A 25605-nucleotide genomic window follows, 5' to 3' on the forward strand; every position below is an offset into this window, starting at 1 on the left:
CAGTTGGCAGTGGCTTTCACTTTCTGCCCTCCAGACTTTCTGTCCAGAAATTAATGATATGTAAATGAACACAGGGGTTTGGAAACCTTTGGTAAATTCTATTACAAAGCAAATAACCATTCCTTGCTTTGAATGCAACCTTTCATTTATGCTGCAAGCATCTATAGAGCTCCTTCTCGCACTAGACACCTGGAGCAGAAGATAAATAAGTCCCAGTGTGTGTCCTCAGGGGCTCTACAGTCTCCTGTGGAAGGGAGGAGCAGATCTGTGGGTATAGCTCAGTGTAATTAGCGCCATGAGGCCAGTGAGCTCTGGGCCCTGGGAACGGAGAAGAGGGGAACCTACCTCATCCTGGACACCCAGAAATGGCCTCTAGGTTTGCCAGATGAGGCGGGATTAGCCATGTGCAGGAGGGGTGGTGGGCATGTTGGCAGAGAGAGCAGAGCACGTGAAGACACAGGGATACGGAGCAGGAGGGCGTCTTCAAGGAACTGTAAGCTGGTGCATAAAGCTCAGATCTAAGGGGCCTGCAGGTGTTCTCCCAGTGCTTCTCACGACAATCCCAAACCTTTGTTGGAAGCTGCAGGTCTGTGTTGGAAGCACAGTGTGGTAGTTGACACATGGGCTCAAGCCAGACAGCCTAAGGTCGCATCTTGGGACCCTTGAGGCAAGAACCTCTAGCGTCTCTGTGCCTAAGTTTCTTCATTTATAACATAAGTATCATAATATTATCTAGCACGTAAGGTTGTGGTGAGAATTTAATCATCAATCAATAGGGCCTTACAGGTAGCAAATGCTACATAAGTGTTTGTTAAATGAAACATGTGAGGGGCGCCTGGGTGGCTCAGTCAGTTAAGTATCCCACTCTTGATTTTGGCTCGGGTCATGATCTCATGGTTCGTGGGATCGAGCCCCGACGTTGGACTCCACACTGATAGCACAGAACCTGCTTGGGATTCTCTCTCTCCCCCCCCCCCCCCCCTCTCAAATAAATAAATAAACTTAAAAAAAAAAACTGTGAAACCAGGAGGGCCAGAGCTGCGACTTGTTCATAAAAGATATTCAAGTGATGGATAAGAAAAAAACCCCAGGAGTGTTCCTAATGAAAAACTAAGCCTCCAAAGTTTAGAGATAGAAGAAAAGACTTAGATTAGCAGTTTTCTGAGTCTCCTGTGAATAGGAAACACCTAGGGAGCTTATTAAAATGCGGATTCTTGGACCCACCTTCCAAGAGTCTAATTCATGGCTCTTGGCTGAGATTCAGGAATACGCATTTTTAAAATTACCCATAGCGATTTTCATGCAGCCGGTCCCAGAATCTTTTTGAGGCATCTCCTGAGCCGTGGCCCTTTTAGGGCATGTGATTCACCGGGACGAAGAAGACCCTGTGTTCCGCTATTCCACTCCTGGTTGTATGGCCTTGGACAAGTCAATGAATGCTCTGAGCCTCTATTTCTTTGAGAATAATATCATTGCACTGCTGTGAGGATGACATGAGACGTGTATCTACACCACTTGTTAAGTCATCTTATTACTGGCACTGAGGGTGCCTCAACTCACATCAGGGCAGACGGGAAGTCTGCTCTCCAGGTTATTTTAACGATTAGGGAGGGATGTGGCCAAACCTGGACCTCTGGCCACTTTCCTCCGTGGAAACCACCTGTTTCTTCCGTGGCGTCTTGATTGATTATCCAGCTAATAGTCTGGTGCTCAGACATAGGTAAGGAGAGTTTACTACTTCATGAAGTAAACAGTCCCAGTTATTAGACGGCTGTGGTTGTAAGAAAGTTCTACAGATTAAGCCCAAAGGAGCCCGCTGGTAGATTTTGCTATATCATTGTAGACAACCGGGAGTGGAGGGGTTAATTAGAAAAAGCCGTTCGGCTCCAGTGGGGCCAGAACCCAGAACTCGGGTGGGGAGAGCTCAAGGAGGGTTGGCTGGCGGAGGGGGCTGGTGCCACGTCAGGCATTGATCCCTCCCAGCTGTTGAAGTTAATACTCTCAACCGATGGCGTTTGGCCATGGCTACAAGTTCATGTGCCAAAATGAAAAGAAAAGAAGATTTAAAAAACAAAAGGATAGGAGAGACATTTCCTAATTTATTAAGATAAAGATGTGTTTGGTACTAGATATAAACATTTTCGTGAAATATAGTTGCTTCTCGTTTGGGAATTTAGCAGGTACCTACTGGGACTCACCATCGTGAAACAAAGCATTTAAGACTAAAAACAAACAGACCCTCAATTGGAAATTAGGATATGTAACACTGGTTTGAATCACAGTTCATTCTACTTGAATTTTAAAAGAATCCAGTATGAAAAAGAGCTGAAATCCAAAATTGCCTCTTTGTCTTCAGAGGTGAGTATGAAGTGGATGTTGTTGCCCTGTCTTAACCCACAAGGATAAAAGCTAAGTGTGACTACTCCCCTCACTGCCTGGTGAGATATAGATGCACACACAGATGTGCGTATAAGTGTGTGTGAATATAAACAAGCATTGCAAGGGGGCCTGGGTGGCTCAGTCGGTTGAGCATCTGACTTCAGCTCAGGTCATGATCTCACGCTCCGTGAGTTCGAGCCCCACGTCGGGCTCTGTGCTGACAGCTCAGAGCCTGGAGCCCGCTTCAGATTCTGTGTCTCCCCCTCTCTCTGCCCCTCCCCTGCTCATGCTCTGTCTCTCTCTGTCTCAAAGATAAATTAAAACATTAAAAAAAAAACTTTTAAAAATAAACAAGCATTGCATCAATCTATGAATTTCATAGTTAACGATTTTGATGTTTTCTATGAAAGCATTTCATTGTTTATGTAATCAACTAATGGAAAGTTATGGTGTTGAAATCTTTATTTCTCTTTGAAACCTCTTGTCTCTCAAACTGTGATCAACAGCTGCGGGAGAACTTTTACTTGAAGGTAAAGGAGTACCGGTGATGCTCCTCCTTTTTAATTTTTTGACATTCAAAGTATTCTTTAGTTTTGCATTATTTTTCCTCATTAAGTAAGTTTCAAAAAGGAAATGTAACTCACAGGCGGAGATGCAGCCCCAGTGCTTAACCTGTCGTGTAAAAAGCTCTCCAGACTTCCCTGGTGGGTAGGTGGAGAGTTGCTTGTGTTTAGTTATGGACAGTTCACAGGGTTGCAAGGAGAGGTTCATGTTAAGAATACTAGAATAATGCTGGCATTGTTTATTGCTATTTCAGGGTATATCATTAGAGCCCTGTCCAGTATTTATTAAAATGATAAACTGTCAGAGAAAAGGGATCGAAGGCAAAGGATGAATCTTAGAAAAACAGGAAGAGTCCCAACCTGTGCCCGTCTCTCTGGTCTTATTTCTTGCCGCCTCTTTCCATGTTCTCTGTATGCCAGCCTTTCCTTCTGTGAGTTTTTTGAATGTCTTGCTCTTTTTTTTTTTCCTGTTGGATCGTTTAATCGTGCTGTTCCTTCTGACCCCTAACTCTCTTCATTGTTTTCTGACTCAGTACCACTTACTCTAAGACCTCAGGATAAATGCTATTTCTTTCAGAAGTTTCTTTATAACCTTTCTCTCCACTGCCCATCTAGCAGGCTGTTCTTTCTTTATCCTACACTGAGCACAAAGTGGATCTTTTCCAGCTACACTATAAACTCCATGGGGGCAGGGAATCTCTCTTGTTTGCCATTATTTCTCTGAGTGCTTGACACATCTTAGATACTTGACTAATTAATACTTGTTAGAAAGATAGTTAGACGGGTGAATGGTTAGATGGATGGATGCATGGATGGATGGAAGAATATACATGCTCGTAAAGAAGGACAGACGCTGGCCTCCTGAATCAGGATCTGACCAATAGCAATCTGAGCCAGGAAATGTATGCTTCTTAGGTTCTCAATAATGAATACATGTTGATTGACTGATTGATTTGACTGTCATGCAGAAATGCAAGTGATAGGCAGCCAGGAAAATATGAACATCAAAACATGAAAGCTGATAATATCTCAGTAATTTCCTTGGCCAAAATTGGGGGAAAAAACGCATTGGTTTTGGAAGCTCTTTAAAAATGTATTCTAACATTTAATTTTTTTTTTTTGTAAATGATCTTCTTTATTATATAGTATGTTAGACATCTCTAGAATAGTGCTGGCAAGTCTTTCAGTCAATTATATGCTCATTGGCAAAGTGTTTCACAATATTTTGGTAAACTTTGGAGCTGTGTGCCATTCAGCAGCACACATGACATTTCCATGTCAGTATGCTGCTTTTTTATTGCATTTTGTTCACTCATCACTCGAGTGCTTCTTGCCAGCTTTTGTTCTCAGGATGAAATAGGTTTGAATTTTTGGATGGAAATATGCAAGATGGTACAGGAACCTCACAGTGTTGTGTAATTAGAAGTATATAGTATAGTCAGAAGGAAAGCAAGTTAGAAGTAGCTTTTCTGGGCTCTGTTACCCTGGGAGGATTTTTGTTTTTGTGTAACTGATCGTGTGTAAGGGTTTAAAACTCAGCAGCCATTTGTAGACCTACTAGTTATAGAAAAACCCAACCCCTGGTTCTCGAAGACCATAAATGAAAAATAAATCAGTAACAGCTCATGTACATTATATATACATACATAAATATGTATATACACACAGAGAGAGACACACGCTAGTAAGCTTTACACTGGGGTGATGGCATGATCACCTCTGGAAAGGAAATTTGGGGTGATGTCCTCTTGGATCTCTTAGAACAAACCTGAGAGATTATGGAAGTCTGAAGCAACAGCTGCCGTCGACAGTTTTTCCCCTACAAGGAGATGAAATGATGCAGACCAATGGTCTAACATTTCCCAAAGCACTAGAAAAGAACAAACAAGAATCAGTGAGATGGCATATTGCTTTATGCTTTATTTTGGGAATTTTAGAACTTCTCTGGTGAACTACTCCCCCCCCCCCCCCAGGAGAACTCCTTGACCTAATTTAGAAGTTGTAACTGAAGGGTCTTGCTCGGAGCACAGAGTATGGTTCAGAAATGGCGTGTTATTTTGTTTTGGGCTTTTCCTTTTAAATACTCGAGAAAAGTTCGGGTCCATCTGATAGGTTTACACTGAGGCGAACTGGCATCTGGATTTCAATACTAATGGAACAAAGAGTCAATATAAATATAACTTCACAAGCTCTATCATGTGTACAATAATAATAAACTAAGCTCTTCTGAATGAAATCGGTATCTGAAAATACGTTAGCTCACCGACGCTAAGAATGTTTCTAAAGCAAATCTCAATCAAATCGAAAACTGTTTTATGTTTAAAGAAGCTTGTCATGTCCAGGTCACATGAAGAGGACTCATGAAAGTGAAAACACATTGAAAACCCCGTAAAGAGTGGATGGAGACCCTGAAGCTGCTTCTCTGATTAAAAGCCTCAGCTAATATCCATATTTCCCCCAAACATATAACTTACTGAGCTGTAGCTCCTTGGGGCTCTTTAGGGAGCTAGATATGTAGAGGAACAGTGCATCCTGCTGAAACTCAGAGAAATTCAAGGATACAAAATTTATCCTTAAACTTGTACGGCATTAAGGATGCTGTTTATCCTTAAACTTGTACAGCATTAAGCAGTTTAAAACAAATCACCGTGTGGACCTTACTGAACGTCCTGCTCTGTGGGAGCACTAACATCAGCCCTAGCAGCACTCTTAGAACTTTCTGTACGCCAGGCCTTGTTTCCAGTGAGTTACATACAGTAGCCCATTTAATTCTCACAACGGCCCTATTAGTTAGACACCGTTATCTCCTGGTTTACAGATGAGCAAACTAAGCATGGAGTTTAAGTAACTTGCTCAAGGTCATTCAGCCAATAAGTGAGTCGCAGAGGCGGCATTTGGTTTTCACCCTGAATACTGTGCTGTTCTCCCTGTCACCTGTAGCTGAGTCTAATTACATAGCCTAGTATTAGGATCCGAAACACAGGGAATGGCTGTTAGAGCTCTTAGGAGCCAGCCCCAACAAGGAGGTAGATTATGCTGAGTAACAGCAACGATAACTAACGTCTTAACACGTTTTAGACTTTGCAAAGCACTTTTCATCTGTCCTTGTCCCTTTGCTTTTTACGATAAAATTATGAGGTGGTTATTCATTTAAAAATTGTGCAGAATACCTACTCTATGTGAGATACTCTTCTAGATTATGAAATGTAGTAGCAAATGACACAACATCTTTGCTGTCGTGGCACCTCACCTAAAAGGATTACATAGTAATTATAAAAGTAACGACCGCTGCTACGGGTGAAATACATCAGAAACAACAGAGCAGACTGGCAGGGTAGGAAAATCTCATCCTTTCCTGTTTCTGGAAGGCTTATGAAAGCTCACATGACGTGATCTGAAGGCTCCTTAAGCTCTTATTTCATTCACAGCAAGGCAGTCTTATCACATTTATAGATTATTTACTTTTTTATTGTTATTCTATTACAAAAACATTATGGAGACTTCCCTCTTCTAGTTATATCTCTATATATGTACAGATAAATTCTTTCCATAATGAATTCCAACAGAGATCTGAAGTCTATTACTACTTGGGAACTTTTCTGAGACCTAATTTTTGCTAAAAAGGACTATTTAGATATAGGACTGTCCAACTCTGAGAATTTACATCTGGAAAGTTAGCAACGGCTGGAAAATTCTCATTCAGGAAGGGAGGATAGAAGCCCATATTTTTTTTTTTTCTTTAGGAAAAGCAAGCCAGCATTCATTTTTAACGCTCCTACAAGATGGGAAGTATTTAAAGTCGGCTGTTGAATTTCAGATGTTTGCCTATATCGAATGACATTGGAAAAACTCTTTATTTGAAATGTTTAAACATGGAGCAAAGGAAATTTGAAGATGAATGAGAATACCATCCACAGACTCTACAATCTTTCTTATTTTGACATTTGTCTCTTTTTAAAATTTCTGACTTCACTTTTACTTTTTTTCAAATCTATATCACACAGTAGTTGTCATATCCAGAAAACTCAAATTCATGCCCTATCAGGTACATCCCTAATTTCAGGCGCCATAAATTCTGTGGTGTCAGAGTATGCCTAAAGTCATTTTGAGCTGCATCATGTTTAAATGGTGGAGGTATTGTGTCCTAGAAATGAAAGCTGGGGATGTGGCTCACAGATGCTGATTCTGATGGGCAGGTTGTCACCTTGCCTACTGGAAATCTCAGAGGGGATAAATGACAGTCTCCAGATAGTCCAGGATGGCTCCAATTTAAGCCGTCTTCTATTGTTGTATTAGTGACCTGATAAGACCAATGTGCCCCTTTCTGTAATATGTGTTAGGGACCATCGTGGAGAGTCATGAAGGATAGGCATTTACTCACTTCATCTATTTCTCACATATTTTAACCACAGTTTTTAATTTCCTTAACACTTACTATACCCAAAGCAGGCTATTTTGTCACGTGCTCTAAAATGACTTCCGTGATATTGTCTGCCACAGGGTAGAATTTGTAGCAGACATTCCTATTGGAGGCTTAAAAATGTTGTCTTTTAATTTCTGAAATACCAAGAGCTTATTTACAGCTGAGGTCTGCACTATGAAGCATAGTCTAGTTGGGTGATTTCCAAATAAATATTTCACATTTATTTTCATCAATAAAATACACGTATCTGCTTCTAAAAATTGAAAAATAGAGTAGGCTTATAATGGAAAACTATAGTTCTGGATTCCACCCCCAGAGTCATTGCCCAGAGAAAAGCTTGTAATTCTTTTAACTGTTTCTGTGTTTATATTTTTGTCTAGAGCCTTTAAAGCTCTAGATATGTAATATTGGCTAAATTGAGTGCAAGTGTGTGTGGTGTTGCTTTGCGTGTAACAACCATTTCCCAATTTATCAAATTTAGGTATTATCTGCTGAATACCGTGATTTATAAGAAATATATATTTCATCATTCAGATGACCAGAATATATTTCTCATATGTGTTTGATCTTTACCCACAGTTCGTGGCTTACCGCTCCCACAACTCCTGGCATTTCCTGAGCGATAAGATCGATAGGAATGTCTTTTGTTATAATATTTGGTCTTATCCTGAGTTTTTGAAGTCTGCTTCAGAGCCGTAAGGGTGAAATGGGGGTCTTGTTATTCTTAATAAGCTCCTTTCTACCACAACTGGGTTTATGTTGATGCGGTGAATTTTGGAAGCACCTAGGGATGGGGGCTGGTCGCCAGGGGACCCAACCATGAATAGAAGGTTGGAACTCTCAGTTGCACCCCCTGATTTCCTGGAGGAGAGAGGGTCTGGAGGTTGAATCTATTGCCAATAGCTAATGATTTAATCACTCAGGCCTATGTAATGAAGCCTCCATAAAAATCCAAAGGGCAGGGTTCCAAAGGCTTCCGTGTTGGTGAATACATGGAGATTAGGGAGAGTGGCACAACTTAGAGAGCATGGAAGCTCCCTGCCCTTTCCCCATACCTTGCCTTCTCACCTCTTCCATCTGGCTATTCCTGAGTCATATCCTTTTATGATGAGCTGATAATCTAGTAAGTAAAATGTTTCACCGAGTTCTGTGAGCAGTTCTAGTAAACTAATCAAAGAGGAGGTCTTGGAAACCTCTGAGTTTTAGCCAGTTGGTCAGAAATACAGGTGATGGGGCACATGGGTGGCTCAGTCAGTTAAGCGTCCGACTTCAGCTCAGGTCATGATCTCACGGTTCATGGGTTTGAGCCCCATGTCGGGCTCTGTGCTGACAGCTCAGAGCCTGCAGCCTGTTTCAGATTCTGTCTCTGGCTCGCTCTCTGTCCCTCCCCCACTTGTGCTCTGTCTCTCTGTCTCTAAAATAAATAAATGTTAAAAAGAATTTTTAAAAAAAGGAAATACAGGTGACAGGACTTGTGACTGGCATCTGAAGTCCAAGGAAGCAGTCATCATGAGAACCTCTAGTCTGTAGCTGAAGGGTCAGAAGCATAGATAACAACCCAAGCTTGCAACTGTTACTCTGAACTGGTCAGAGTGGGGAGGCAGTATTGTAGGGCAGAACCCTTAATAGAATCTGGTGCTATCTCCAGGTAGATAGTGTCACAATTTGGTTCAATTACTAGACATGTTGCTGGTGTCTGAGAATTGTTCGTTGATGTGGGGGGATCCACCCTCCCCCACTTTGGAAATTGAGTCTTAGGACACAAAAAGATCTGTTGACTTACTATGATGATAGATAAAGATCTAGCTTATTTGTACCACTACCTCCCTATTGTCCTGATTCTCAAAATACTCCAATTCTTAATTCTCTCGTTACCTATGTACTTTACAATAATATACTTATTTCTATATTTCTATCTTTTTAACTATAGAGAGTATCTAATGATTTCTTACATTATAAGATGAGAATATTACCCTTTCTCAACTTCTTTTCCCTTTAATATCTTCCAGTCTCTCTCATTTGTGTGGTTAGTTCTACATTATTAAAGTTGGTATCATTTGTATTATTTTCTGTAATCCCAAATAGGCTCTAATGCTCAGTGTGGATCCCAATGTGGGGCTGAATCCCACAACCCTGGGATCATGACCTGAGCCAAAATCAAGAGTTGGACCCTCAACCAACTGAGCCACCCAGGTGTCCCATCATTTATCTTCTATTTTTAACCATGTTAAGACTTTAGTGTTTTGTGTGCAGGTTGATTATAAAACTTGAAAATGAATACAAAATTATTATGAATATATAAGTATCACTCAACTGCTCATCTAAGTAGTATGCTATGATTACATTGCCTTATCTGGTATAGCTTTTTGTTTTTGTACAGTTTCTAGTTGCTCTTGTTTTTCTTTGCATTTTATGCCATTATGTTACCATTAAGTACTTTCAGCCTCTCAGAAGGTAGAATGAAATCTTTGAAATTCCCCCTTTATCCGAATACCTCCCTCTGTCCCATGGTGGAGCACTTGCTACCTAGGCATCTTGTTGGACACTGATCTTTCCTGGATGCATGTCTTCCTCTTTCTTACTTTAATCCTATGTGCTGCTAAAGCCTTCTTAGGATGCTTCCTGAAAAGAGAATGTAGGAGGTAAATATTCTGAATTTCTGCATGTGTGAAAATGACTTATTAATGTTTTGGCTAGATCAAGAATTAGAGGTTAAACATAATTTTCCTTAGGAACTGGGAGACATTGCTCTATTTTTTAGCATCCAGTATTGCTGATAAGAAATCTGATTCTTGTCCTTTGAAAGTTACTTTTCCTGTTCCCATTTTTAGACACTTATTTTAGGATCTGTAACTAATAAATAGCTGGTTATGATTCTTTCCTTGATATCCCTTCTTGAAGGGCTTTTTCATTCTGAAAAGTTGTGACCTTTAGTTGTGGGAATTTCTTTTAAATTATTTCTTTGATTATTTTCTCTCTTCTGTTTTTCTTTGGAATTCTCTTTGGAATTCATAGTAGTCGGGCATTCTAGTTAGATTTTCTACATCTTTTCTGTTTTCTTTTCTATTTTCCATTTCTGGTATTTAAAAAATTTTTGAGAGTCTTATTCAAATTGATTTTCTTACCTGATATTGACTTCTAAATTTTTTGAATTTAATTTTCTAGTACTCTTCCTTAGTTTTTGTTCCTTTTTTGAAGAATCTTATTCTTGTTTGTTTTTAATGTTTTTATTGCTTATTTATTTTTGAGAGAGAGAGAGAGAGAGAGCGCACATGTGTGTGGGTGTGGAGGGGCAGAGAGTGGGAGACAAAGGATCCAAAGTGGGCTCTGCACAGACAGCAGAGAGCCCAATGTGGAGCTTGAATTCATGAACCCTGAGACCATACTTGAGCCAAAAGCCAGGTGCTTAACCAACTGAGCCTCCCAGGCATCCCTCTTGATCTTATTTTTTAGAGATTTTAAAGTTCTCTTCTGTTCCCCAAATTATTCAGGTTTCCTCAAAGGACATTTTGTCTGTCTGTTCATTTGTTATAGATATTTTCTTTTATCTTTCCAATTTTTTTCAAATGTCTGTCAATAGTTTTTATCTAGTTATATTTAAGAATGAAAATTTTAAAAAAAGAATAAAAATCCTACTGGAAACTCTTCCTCTGTTGTGAGATATTATAGTGTAGAACCCTATTTTTTAGGGAGTTTGTTGGAAATCTGATTGTTTCTCTGCAGTATTCTCCAACTTTCTGGATTCTTTGGATCATCCTCTCTTCCCACATGTATCTGGATTACAGCTTTATTAGTCCTCTGTTCAATTACATCATCTAGAATTTTTCCGAATTTTTTCACCCATTCCTATTTTCTTTGGTTTTATAGATGTATGGATCTGGCTTCTTGACTTGAATATTAATAGGAACCTAGAAAGGCACGGGATAAATTATGTGATCAGTTTGCCATCTTGACCTGGAAACATATAGAACCAGTATAAATTTCATATATTTTTAAAGTTGTAAAGTTAAAATGTAAAATAATGTGGTACTACTTCACCAAAAGATAGCTATAAATTTCTTTTATGTATTTGTTTCCTAAGAGAATCTGTATTATCTCACTGACTTTTGGAGGAAGAGTGGTTTTGGATATTTACGTTTATTATTTACTTCCCTAATGGTGTCCTGTGTCTTCTTGGATGTAATTGGTATAGCTTTTATTAATGTTGTTACTAATAAGTTGCTCTTATTTAGTCCATTTCTTAAAAATGTTGTGTAGTTTAAATCCAATCTAGACTGTATTTCACAAAAGGGAGCATAAATTCAATTATTAATATAAATACAAGGACCGCAGACTTCCAGTGAATCCAAACATAAATGTGTGGTCTGATACAATAGATGCTTTTAAAAAGTTTAAAAAGAAAACAACCTTTTCATTTTTAAACAATTTTAATTTTTTACCGAAGAATTAGATAATACAGAGGGGCATGTGGGTGGCTCAGTCAGCTAAGCATCTGACTTCGGCTCAGGTCATGATCTCATGGCTCATGTATTGGAGCCCCATGTAGGGATCTATGCTGACAGCTCAGAACCTGGAACCTGTTTCAGATTCTGTGTCTCTCTCTCTCTCTGCCCCTCCCTCACTCGCACTCTGTCTCTCTCTCTCTGTCAAAAATAAATAAAAATTAAAAATTAAAAAAAAAAAAGAAGAAAGATAATACAGAGAGTTTCTGTATACTCTTTACCCAGATCCCCCTAATGGTACTTGTGCTGTGATTATGTAACCTTGCTACACTTACCAAAACTAATGAACTAACCTTGGTCCGGTGCAATTAATTATAATCCATACTTTATTTAGACTTCACTAGTTTTTCATTTCTTCCTTTTCTGTTCCAGAATCCCATCTAGAATACCACAGGGATTACGTCCCCTTAGTTTCCAACAATCTGTGATAGTTTCACAGTTTTTCCCAGTTTTTCTTTTCTTTTTTTTTTTTTAACGTTTATTTATTTTTGAGACAGAGAGAGACAGAGCATGAATGGGGGAGGGTCAGAGAGAGAGGGAGACACAGAATCTGAAATAGGCTCCAGGCTCTGAGTGGTCAGCACAGAGCCTGACGCGGGGCTCGAACTCATGGACCGTGAGATCATGACCTGAGCCGAAGTCGGACGCTCAACCAGACTGAGCCACCCAGGCGCCCCTTTTTCCCAGTTTTTCAAGACCTTGACAGTTTTGAAGGGTATTAGGTATTTTGTAGAATTTTCCTCAGTTTGTTTTTTCCTGAGGTTTTGTCACGATTGAACTAGGGTTTTGGATCCTAGGGAACAATACCACAGAGGTGAAGTGCCCTTCTCATTATTTCAACGGTACATGAGATCTTCATGACTTTTACTGGTGATATGAACCTTGATCACTTGATCTGTCTGCCAGATTCCTTCACAGTTACTATTTTCTTTTTCAATATTATATTTATTTAGAGCAGGTCACTAGTGCTAGCACACAGTCAAGGGGAGAGAAATTGAGTTCCATCTCCTGAATAGAAAGAAGAGTATCAAAGACTTTTGGACATACGTTAAAATGACTAGAGTGATTTTAATATTTTAGGGGTCTTCTTAGAGGCTATATAACTATCATGTTCTTGTTTAAGTTTTTGCCCACTAAAATTTTAGTATTCATCCTTAAATCTGGCCTGTAACAAATACTACTGGGTGTTGCGATTATTTTCTGTTTTGACTCCTTCTACATTTTTGTCTGAAATTCTGCGAGAAGACTTGTCTCTTTTCTCCCATTTATTTATTTATTCAATTATTTTTATATCATTATGGACTCACAGGTATTTATTTTATTTTTAAGTTACATAATCCAATGTTATTATTATTTTATTTTGTTTCTCAAATCGGTTCGGTTTTGGCCATTGGAAACTCTTTCAGGTTGGCTACTTTGCCTTTTGACATGCCCCCAAATAGTTTTCATTATTATCATTATTTTTAACACTTCCATGCTTCCTGGAATTATGAGATGCTCCAAGCTTTTCCACAGTAGATGTTTAGAGTAACCCACAGAGTGGGCAAATCAGTACTCTCAAAATATTTATTTAATGTTAAGCAAGCATGCTTGATGCTATGGAGGACAATGAAGTTAAAGATATAATTTCTGCCTTCAAGGAGTCTATTTGCAGAGATTTAATAATGAAAGATAATGAAAAACTAAGGCAGTATAAGATTAAAACAGTAAGGGCTTAGAGAAGCTCACAGAAAAGGAAAATACAACATTTAGCTAAATAAGTCAGGAGAGATGCGTTTGGTTTAGTAAAGTGGAAAGAAAAAGACCTGAGTCCAGGAATTGTTATTATATGATGTGAGAAGCAGTAAGAGACAAAGAAAATCATCTTAGATGAAATGGACAAATTTCTTGTTTAGTGAGATAAAATCTACTAACATTGATATAAGAAGAAATAGAAAACAGCAATAGCTCTGTATTTGTTAAATAAATTGAATTAATAATTAAAAGCCTTCACACAAAGAAAAATTTAGATCCAGATGGTTTCACTAGTGAATTCCTTCAAGCATTTAAAGAAGAAATAATACAAATCTGAAGCAAGTAGAGAAAATAGAGTTAGAGACTACACTTTCCAAGTCCTTTTCTGAGGTCTGTGTAACTTGAATACTAAATCCTGAGAAGAAACACTATAAGAGAAAATTACACATTTACATCCCTATGACTATAGACACAAAAATATTTTTTATTTATTTTTATTTTATTTTTAAGTTTTTTAAAATGTTTTTATTTATTTTTGAGACAGAGAGAGACAGAGCATGAGCAGGGGAGGAGCAGAGAGAGAGGGAGACACAGAATCCGAAGCAGGCTCCAGGCTCTGAGCTGTCAGCACAGAGCCTGATGCGCGGCTCGAACTCATGGACTGTGAGATCATGACCTGAGCTGAAGTTGGACACTCAACCAACAGAGCCACCCAGGCGCCCCTAGACACAAAAATACTTAATTCACGATTAGAAATAGAATGCAGTGATATATTTAAAAATGATATATCATGACCAAATTGAATTTATTCCAAGTATGCAAGTATGTGTTTAACATTAAAAAATCAGTCCACTGGGGCACCTGGGTGGCTCAATAAGTTAAGCAGCCAGCTCTCTATTTAGCTCAGGTCATGATCTCACGGTTCTTGGGATCGAGCCGTGCATGAGCCATGCTTGGGATTCTCTGTCTCTCTCATTCTCTTTCTCAAAATAAATAAGTAAACTTTAAAAAAAAATTTTTAAATCAGTATTAAAAAAAAATACATACAGTTTAAAAATCATATGATTATATCGATCGACCCAGAAATAGTATTTGACAAAATTCAGCACCTAATCATGATAAAAAGTGTCAGCAAAACTATGAATACAAGGATCTTCCTTAATCTGATAAAGGACATCTATGAAACATCTACAACCAACAATGTTGAAACAATTAATGCTTTCCTCCTAAATCAGAAAGAAGGCATGGGTGTCTGCTGTCACTAATTCATTTTAATATTGTCCTGGAGATCCTACCCAATGCAATAGGGTTAACCAGTAAAAGACATTTTTAAAGCTTACAGATTGAAAGGAAGAAGTAATTAAACTGTCTCTATTTACAAATGGCATGATTGTGTATCTGTAAAATCCTAAGGAACCTAAAAAGACTATTTGAACTTAGCAAAAATTGATTTAATTTAGTAAGGTCTCAGAATACAAGTTCAATATAAAATACCAATTCTATTTCTATACACCAAGAAACAATTGGAAAATGGAGTTTAAAACAATACTGATTATAATAGTATCGAACCGTGAAGTAGTAATATATAAATAACTAGTATAAGACCTGTACGCTAAAAATTTCAAAACATTTCTGATAAAAAATTCAAGAAGATTTAAATAAGTGGAGAGATATATCATGTTTCAGAATGGAAGACTCAGAATTGTTAAAATGTTGGGTTTTCCTAAAATTATGTACAGATATAACATAGTCCCAAAAGATTTTATTGTTGATTTTTTTTGGTATAAATTGACAATTTCTAAAATTTATATGGAAATACAGGGACTTAAAAGTATGAAAACATTTTTCCTTTCTTTTTTTTTTTTTTTTTTTTTACTGAGTCAAACATTTTTGAAAGATAGAATGGCAGTGTTGGGGGACCCGCACTCCCTGATTTCAAGACTTCTATAAAAGACTTCTTAAAGTAATTAAGAAAATATGGTATTAGATAAGGATAGACAAGTGATCAATGGAACAGAATCAACTGTCAGGAAATAAGCAATTATATAGTTAATTGATTTTCAACAAAGGCACCAAAGCAATTTAGCAGGATAAAGGAAAGGCTTATCAACAAATGATGTTGGAGCAGTTTATTAACTGTATTGAAACAAAATGAAACTTAATGCCTACCTCACACAAAAATTAATTCAGGGTATATCATAGGCTTTTACACACAAGCAAAAACTGTAAAGCTTCTAGAAAAAAAATGTAGAACTGTGCTTTAGAAATATGGCAACTCTATCTTAGGGTACCAAAAGCACTACCACCATAGAAAAATAAATGACAAAGTGGACCTCACCAAAACAAAAAACTCCTTCTTATGAACAGACATTGTTAATAGAGAAGCCACAGACTAGAAAAACAATTTGTAATACATACGTATGACACAGGAATTGAGTCCAGAATATATGAAGAAACTTTACAAGTTAATTTAAAAAGACAAAGAACACCCTTCCCCTAAAGGACAAACTACTTGAACAAAACCTTCACAAAAGTTATTACAATGGACAAAAAACATTTGAAGATGTAATAATGACATTATTAGCCCTAAGGGAAATGGAAACTCAAGTACCAGTTCTTGCCCACTAGAATAGATAAAAATAAAAGCACTTGTGACCAGATGCCAGTGAGGGCGTGGGAATGTAGAGACTCTCATACAGTGCTGGTCGAAGGGTAAAATAGGAACAGCTATTTTTGGAAAACTGGTGGTTCCTTTCAAACTGAAACATGTACCTGCTCCATGCCCCAGAACTCACGCCTATTTACATAATAAAAACAAAGGATATATCCACAAAAAGTCTTATATAAGAATGTTCATAATAGGAGCGCCTGGGTGGCTCAGTTGGTTAAGCATCAGACTCTTCATTCCAGCTCAGGTCATGATCTCACGGTTCCTCCGATCGAGTCCCACATCAGGCTCTGCGCTGACAGCTCGGAGCCTTCTTGGGATTCTCTCTCCCTCTCTCTCTTCTCTTCTCCAGCTTTCTCTCTCTCTCGAAAGAAATGAATAAACTTAAAAAAAAAAAAAAAAGGACTGTTCATAATAGCTTTGTGTATGATGGCCAACGCTGGATTAACCTCAATGTCCATCAACAGGAGAATGGATAACAAATTATGGTGTTTTTATACAAGGGAATACCACACATTTATACAGTGGAGTAATTCTTATGAATTAACCAATAAATTTCACAACAAGAATAAACAATAATGATTATGTTGAGCAAAAGAAACCAGACAAAAAAGAGTATATGCTCTATGATTCTATGTATATATACTTCGCATATAGGCAGGACTATCTATAGTGACACAAATCAGAACTCCCCTTCTGGGAGGACTTAACTGGAGAAGAATTTCCAAGGGTGATGGAAATGCTCTTTATCTTAACCGGTATGCAGGTTCCCTGGGAGTATATCTTTGACACAGCTCATTGAAGTATATACACTGAAGATCTGTGCATTTTACTATATGTAAATTATATCCCAGCTGGAAAAAAAATAAAGACCTAGTCTTTGAAATTCTGAACTAATCTTTGGGGAAAGATTTATCAAACCTTGGGTTTTCAGTATGCATAAACATAGGAGGGAATGTGACATTTCTCAAACTCAGCATACCTCAAAGCCGAGTTCATTATTGCTTTCCACTCCCTAGGCAGGCAGACACTTGCCTGTTCCCCTCTGGAAAAACACTACATTTTGTCAGTGTTCTTACACTTGTCCCCAGGCTCTGGCTCAAAATATTCTTATAATTCTTATAATAGTCTTATAAGAATATATTCTTATATTCACTGCTTCTTTTATCTTAGTATGAATAGAAGAAATTCCATCAATTAGATGGAATTCCATTTCCTGCCTTTTTCTTCTGTCTAGCCCTTCCTCAGTATTTTCACTGCTAGCTCTAATTCACTCTCTTAGCAGTAGCCTTGCCCCTTTTTCCTTTTATTCTGAACACCGATGTCGCATTCATCTTCAGAAACACACACTCCGAGACAAAATCCATCTGATACAAAACCCTGCCATTAGCTCTAAGCCACGCTACAAAATTTCACATTTGCGCCTCTGGAGGTCACACCCTGGTCTTCTCCAACTCCAGAAAGCCTCCACTCCAGTCTCCAAACATGTCACAGTTTTCATGTCTACTTCTTTGCTCACCTTTGAAGGGATATACATGTCATCTTACAATTCTTATATTTATTTGTACCTTTTTTGAAGGCGCCTGTGACTACAGACAATAAATTAGGGAATTGCTGCCTTCGTTTTGTTTTTGTTTTTGTTTTGGCAGTGGGTGGTTACATGAAGACACTGCTGCTGAAGCTTTATCACTTACTCGTTAGTTTATTTAACAAATACGTATTGAATACCTGCCATATACCAGGCTTAGTACTGGGAGCTATAAGGCTCTGATTATAGGGGAATTTAAAAAGTAATTATAACTCAGTCTGATAAGTACTAGAGTGGGGAGGCATCTCATATTAGTTATGTATCATTGTTTGACAGATTATCCTGGAACTTAGCAGGTTCCCCAGAAGAGCAGAATCAAGAGTGTGTATATCATGTAGATGCATGCTTGTATATGTATATACACATACCTATGCACATATACATCTATAGGTCTATTTATCGAGAGAGAGAGAGATGTATTATAAGGAGTTAGCTCATGCTGTTATGGAGGCTGGCAGGTCCAAAATCTTCAGAGCATGCCAGCAGGCTGGAGATCCAGAGAAGAGTTATGTTTCAGCTCAAGTCCAAAGGCAGTCCGCAAGCGGAACTCCCTCTTCATTGGAATACTTCAGTCTGTTTTCTTTTAAGGTCTTCAGCTGGTTGGAGAGTAACCTTCATATTATGGAGGGTAATCTGCTTTAGTCAATGTCCACTGATTTAAATGTTAATTTTATCTAAAAAATACCTTCGCGGGGCGCCTGGGTGGCTCAGTCGGTTGAGCGTCCGACTTCGGCTCAGGTCACGATCTCGCGGTCCGTGAGTTCGAGCCCCGCGTCGGGCTCTGGGCTGATGGCTCGGAGCCTGGAGCCTGTTTCCGATTCTGTGTCTCCCTCTCTCTCTGCCCCTCCCCCGCTCATGCTCTGTCTCTCTCTGTCTCAAAAATAAATAAATGTTAAAAAAAGTTTTTTTTTTTTAAATAAAAAAAATAAAAAATACCTTCGCAGCAACATCCAGATTGATGTTTGGACCGAACATCTGAATACCGCGGCCTGCCCAAGTTGACACATAATGGTAACCACCACAATTAGGAATCGGGGCATGGCTTAGGGGAATCTTCCAGCTCACAGTTTCTCACAATCTTCAGTCAAGGTGTTGGGCCACCCAACAGTCATCCCACCTGGGGCAGGATCTACGGACACCCTCCTCAACTGGGGGAGGATCCATTCCCAAGCTCACTCAGTGGCTGGCAGGTTTCAGTTCCTCCCATGTTGGACCGAGGGCCTCAGCAGTTCTTTGCTCGTCATCAGCTGGAAACTTCCCTCGGTTCCTTACCAAATGGGTCACTCCACTGGGCAGTTCACAACGAAGCAGCTGCTGTCATCAGAGTCAGAGCACGAGAGAGATGTCACTTTCCGTCACCTTTGCCATATTCTGTTCACTAAAAGTCACTAAATCCAGCCCACACTCAAGGTGGGGAGGACAAGGAGGTTACACAAGGGTGTGATACTAGTAGAGAGTCAAGCAAGAGAATCAACGGGAGATCTTTCTAGTTTAAAATATTTTAAGTCTATAATGAGAAGCCAGGAGAGGGATAAAATATTGTTGTGGCCTCGGAAGAGTCACTGAAGGGGAGGCCTCTAGTGTGCTGTGAAAGATGGGTTCATACGCAGAAGAGGAGACGGCAGAGGAGGGTAATCTGCCTGTTAACTCTCTTGGAAGGGGATATAAGGAGGATGTCAGAAATTATAAGAAGGGCATACGAATAAGTATGGTTCTTAACAAGTGATGTACATCTGGTCTGAATCACCTGTGGAGCATTTTTTTAAAATGCCTATGGTGATACCATTCACGTGCTGATTCCAGTTCGGTAGACTTGGACGATTGGGACGTACCCCTAGGTGAGATTCACTGTAATATAATAAACAAACCATTTCTATTTGACCCAAGGGTTTAGGTCAGAAACAGCCTGTTTTAAAGTTAGAGAGGATGGTGGGAACATCTCTTCTTAATGAGGAGCTTAGATCTGATGCTTGAGAAAATAGGAAACCATTGTAGGTTCTTCAGTAGTGGATATACATAATTAGAATTGGGTTTTATTTCACTTATGTAGTCATTCATTTGTTTTTTTTTCTCCAGATATTTGTTTATCACCACCATAGACCAGTCAGAGAGGATGACTCCTCTTTTGACTATTTTCAGGATGAGCTACAAGAAGGAAAACCAGCTAGAAGCTTATGGTAGTGCGTGAAGTATAACATCGTGAGTTGGATGAATGGGAAGATAAGTTGGTGGGATTTCCTAATTCAGTGGAAGGGATAAAGAAGGGTGAAAAGGGAAGGATGCTACCAGGTGTTTTGCAGATTCACTCTCCTCACGCAGACCTTCCAGGGCCAGGAAGCAGGGAGGATGGGGAAGAATTCAAGCCTTACGTACTTTCAGTTCTTCTGTTTAGTACGATATCGTATGGGTCCGGCAAGGACAAAGTAGCATGGCTCAGAAAGTCCCCTAAAAAGGGACTTCAGAGGGACTGCATTTTAAATCCATAAATGATGCGATTCTTGCTAAGCTTCTTTTGAATTGAATAAAGTCCGGAATATGAAGGAAATGGGAACATTCATTAACAGGATAAGACAACATCTCGAAATGAATGATGCAAAATCAAATAGAGTCTTTGTTTTCACTGCTTCTAGAAAATCAAAAGTCACGATCCTTCTGTGGCTCTGTGCTTATAACAATACAGTCCATCTTTTCATTATACTTTCAAGAATAAAAGGGTGTGTAGTTCCTCTGCACAGCGACAGGCATGTTTTCCTGAACAATGCCCTGTAAAGGTCACATTGGAGATTTGAGTCACAAGCCCTATGATTTAAATTTGAAGCTAAGTTTAAAAATGGTATGTCTAGAGCTTGCCAAGTTCCATTAAAAGCCATAGTGTCATTTTGGATTACAGTTGAACAAAACAGGGTTCAGTGAGATATTATATCTTTGTTCGTAGCGATACATATATTTTCTTCTTTGTATCATTCCCTGGCTGTGTTGTTATGGTAGATATCTACTTTCACACCAAATCCTGGGAAATAATGTCTAATTTCATGGGCCTATTTTTTTCCCTAAAGTAGCTCATTTTCTAGCTTTTCAATTATCTTCAGAGGATTTCTATAAAAGCCTAATCATTCGTGCGTGTTTAGTTACGGTCGATCTTGAATGCTACCTTTCCCACTGCAGCCTTGCTGATTCCCTTCATCCCCTACAGAGAGGATCCCCAACTTCTAAAGCTCTGGAGCACTTTTTGCCTCACTGACACCATTCCGGTCTGTTATCTGGCAGTACAGTCGTATTACTTCTTCCTAACATTCGATGGGTTCTTAACTCTGTGCCGGTCATTTTGCCTAACGCTTTATATAGGTTATCGTATAACCTGTGTTCATGCTCACAACAGCCTGCGCGGGAAGTGCATCATTTCTGCATTTTGCAGATGAGAAAGCTGAGGGTAAAGGGTTGAATACCTCGCCCCAGGTCGCACAGCTAGTAAGTAATGAAACAGGAACAACCTTAGGTAGTCTGGTCCAGACCCCGTTCTTTCAAACACTTATTCGTATGCCCTTCTTATAATTTCTGACATCCTACTTACATCCCCTTCCAGGAAAGTTAACAGGCTTGAGAAGAGGACTGTCTTGCTCATTTCCATATTCTTGGAGTTTTCTGACTTATTGATCACCTCATAAATAAATGGAACAATCAATAGTGGCTGAGTGAATACTTGAAAATTGCCCCTGGGATTTTATGGGAAACAGGTTCTGCAGCTTTAGGCAGAGAACCTGAAACTTTGCTTCTGAGCGATGTGAAGAAAACAGAACGCTAGTATATGAGGTCTTAAGAAGAGTTTCTATTTATTTTCATTCCTGTCATTTCTGTTAGATCCCATGGTCCAAATACTTCCCCCCCCCCTGCTCTTTGTCAAGCCCTTCTTCCTTCTTTTATGCAAAGATAAACTGGCTCTGTTTGGCTCTGTTCTTTTTTCTTTTTTCCCCCTGATGTAACAATCCCAGGCTCCAGTCCTACAGAACTCTGAAAATGCTATCAATCGTCTTTTCCCTATTTCTTTATCCACGACTTAAGCTTTTGTTGCCAAAAATAAAAATAAAACAAAAACTTGTTAAAGTTATGTGTGACCTTCTCACTCCGTCATTCTCAAAGCTTTTCTGAGGAGCTCCCCAAACGCGGTGTGGACATGAGCTAAAAGTCCCAATACTCGGAAGTCAGTGGCATAAAAAGCTGGAACTTCGAGGGAGATTTTGAAGTTGTTATTGGTGGGCAGTGACCCCGAAACACCGTGTAAGAGGGGGTGCTGGGCCAGCCAGTGGGGGGGGGGGTAGGCTGAGGGGCTGTGTTGGCACTAGAGAGACTGGAAACATGTAGACATTTGACTAAAATTGAGAATAGAAATCTAGATGGTGCCCTGCCCAGCCCTCCCAGTCACCTTCAACCATTAAGATGGATATAGCCATGAGGAGACACAGGAATACCAGTCAGAGATACCACAGAAGGTGTGGCTTGCATTCCCATCCGTAGCAAGAAAACCCAAGATCAAAGATGGGAGAAAGGCTGGCCCGCTTACAACTGGGAGTCTGTATTTCCTGTGACTCCATTATGATGGTACCATACATAAAACTAAAGCAAATTAGGAAAGAAAATGTCCTAAATTTAATGATATTTGGATTAATTTAATAAATTGCTGCATTGTCTGTTCTCTTGTCAATTCTGTTTGTGAAATATTTTTCTAGGGGCAGCTGGGTGGTTCAGTCGGTTGTTCGGCATCCAACTTCGGCTCAGGTCATGAACTCGTGGTTCACGAGTTCAAGCCCCGGGTTGGACTCTGTGCTGACAGCTCAGAGCCCGGAGCCTGCTTTGGATTCTGTGTCTCCCCCTTTCTGCCCCTCCCCTGGTCATGCTCTCTCTCTCTCTCTCTCTCTCTCTCTCACTCTCTCTCTCTCTCAAAAATAAATAAACATTATAAAAATTTAAAAATATATATTTTCTAAATCCCATAGGCCACAGAGTCAAATGAGGAAAAGAGCGAGCCATGAAGCCTTTGGACTTTTACAGACCTGGGTTCTAAGCCCGGCATCAGGAGTCTGTGCTTTCGTTTTCTCATCCATAAAATGGAGCCAGTTCTCTCTCAGTTGCAGGCCTGTGGTTCAAATTAAAGAGCCCGTATGTATGCAGGCCCTTGCTGTGCTGGTCGGAATCCCTTAAATACCAGTGTTGCTGCCTCTGTCCTCATACCCCATGTACAGTTCTTCAATCCTAGCCTGCTTAGATAATGAGAAAAATAAGAGTTAGTAAAATACTCCTGGCTTTTAAAAGTTTTCAGGTACAGAGCTGAGAGCTTACTTTCCTACCCTGCCATTTACAAATAAGAATTGGGGGACACAAGATTACAGAAATTCCTACCATTATATTAATAATAGCAATTGATGCTAATACAATGATGGCTGGGACTGGCAGTAATAGCACTTGGATACTTCCTAATAGCGCGCTTTTTTCTTTCCTTCCAGAAGCACCTGGCATGTCAAAGCCACACTGTCTTCCATGGGACTCCCTTTGTGAACAGCTTCCATTTAAAAGACTTTTGTGAATGCATTATTTCAACCAAGTCCTCAGAGAACCTATTTGTCTTCTGATCCTCCGGAGGTCTTAAGGTTTGTGTTAATTTTTTTTCTAATTTCTCTTAGTGAAGATATTAATTTTGAGGGATATTTTTAAAGTGGATAATAGTCCTACCCCATTGTAATAAGAACTCTGGAAGTAGAATATGCACAGACTGTAATCCCTTGATTTCACTGGGAGACAGATAAAAGAAATGAAAAGAAATTTGATATGCTACTTCTCATACTTATTATTGTATACTCTGTAGAATGTTACAAGGATATTAGAAATAAAATATCCCCCACTTGGGCTTGAAACAAATTTTATTTTTGGGTTCTATAAATTCTAACGGGATAGATTTAATAAATTTATAGTGGATGTCTATATATTTTGTTAAGTGCTACCAATTAGTTAGAGGCCTTGTGGATAAATTCTATTTTGAAACACTAAAAATCAAAACCTCATCTGTCAATATCAACTAGTATGATCGTTATGACAGCTTTTAAATTATAAAGGCTCAGTGACCAGAGTGTTTTCATGTAGCTCTGCCAAGGGGTATTCACCCTCTGATTTACAATGATAGAACAGGGTTGTTGTTGTCTTTTAGTACGTGTATATTAACAGCTTGAAAAATTGCGAACAATATTGTTGTTTACTCAATAAAAAAAAAGCTTGCCTGCAAAGCAAGCGTTTTATTTTGGAAGTACATGTTTTGCTGTTGAGACAGTGCCAAGTAAAACACTTTTACTTTGAAAGTACTTTCCAACAAAGACCTACCCGAAGGCTGAATTCAATCCATGCATCTTTCATAGGTGGAAAAATAAACAGGGGAGAGGGTAAAGCTTGGTACATTGAGTGGACAAAAACTCAATGAAGAGCAAGGGAGAAGGAACCGAGTACTTTGCCTAGAACGACACGTCTTTTTCCACAGGCATTTATTTCATTTGGTTGGACTTTTATTCTGTCCAAGGTGACAAATGTTTTCTCCCCTAATGGCCCTTTTCTGTGGGTTTTCTTTTTATTTCTTTTATTTCTACTGAGAAACCAAAGTAGATTTCACTGCAGTGCTGGTACATTCCCGTTTTCCCTCTGCACCCTTCTTTGTTGGGCCTCATGACTGACGCACTTTGAAGTGTGAGGCACGCAGGACGTACTGGGGGAGAGGGATGGGAAGTTGTGCCCCCACCTTCAACTTTCCAGTCTGCCAATTTGGTAGCAAATCATAGTGTGTAGAAACCTAATAAGTGTATCCATAGAAACGGAAGTGCTAGAAAGGACTTCAGAAGTTACCTAAACGTTCTCCCCTCATCTGTAAGCAAGACCCCGCTTGAGCTGTCTGAAACTAATGAGAATCTATTTGCCTTCAAACCTAGGAATCCACTTTCCTTTTTAAACCTAATATAGATTTTCCTTCCTTAGAAACCTTGTTGTCGCGAAAGCCAAGGTAATTCCGGATGTCCTAGCATGATGGTGCATTCCTTCTTCCCTGGAGGGAGAGAACTTACTGGTCAGAGCCCCCTGTATCATCACAGATTCGGTTGCCAAGTGATCCTTTTTCTCTTCAGGAGAAATGAACCCACTTTGTTGAACTTCTTCTATGAAATTGTATAATCCAGAAATTTGCGCAGCCTCACAGTTCTTTTCTGAGTGTCTAAAGATCTCTACACTCTGCTTAAGTTTAAGAGTCCAGACTGATTGAAGGAGCATTAAAAATCATCTATCAGTGTTTGTCAGTGGGGCCATTATTGACATTTCGAGGTGGGGGCAGTTCTTGATGATGCCAGATTATCCCATGCGTTCTAGAATGGCTAAACAGCCCTGGTTTCCTGGGGCCAACGACCAGTAGCTCCCTAGGCACCCAGTCACTGTGACAACCAGATTCAGCCCTCCTTCACATGTGCCTGCAGAGAGGACCAGGACTGCCCAGACTCCAAGCTCCTCACCTGGAATTGAAGATGCTGAAACTGGCAGAGTTGAATAAAGGGTGGGGCTGCACCTAGGAACCCAATTTTTAGCACTGGGATCACTCTCTTCCCTCGCCATCATGCTTCTCTTCTGGGCTTACATTTATTTCCCGGCAGTCCAGAAAGACAGTAACATGCAGTTATGAATTCTCTTTCGGAAGACCAGAATTTCTGGCTTGGTGTTTTAAAGGAAAT

At 39.4% G+C, this 25605-nt stretch overlaps 1 protein-coding gene across 1 annotated transcript in view; it reads left to right on the forward strand.

Annotated features, from left to right (window-relative positions):
- Window positions 1-25605, forward strand: part of ENOX1 (ecto-NOX disulfide-thiol exchanger 1) — a 424170-nt gene that overhangs the window by 140079 nt on the left and 258486 nt on the right. The window contains exon 3 of the mRNA XM_049647316.1: window positions 23356-23499. The gene's annotated coding sequence lies outside the window, so the exon portion shown is untranslated. The remainder of the gene's footprint in view (window positions 1-23355; window positions 23500-25605) is intronic.

The sequence above is a fragment of the Panthera uncia genome (assembly GCF_023721935.1).
Source record: "Panthera uncia isolate 11264 chromosome A1 unlocalized genomic scaffold, Puncia_PCG_1.0 HiC_scaffold_16, whole genome shotgun sequence".
NCBI lineage: Eukaryota > Metazoa > Chordata > Mammalia > Carnivora > Felidae > Panthera > Panthera uncia.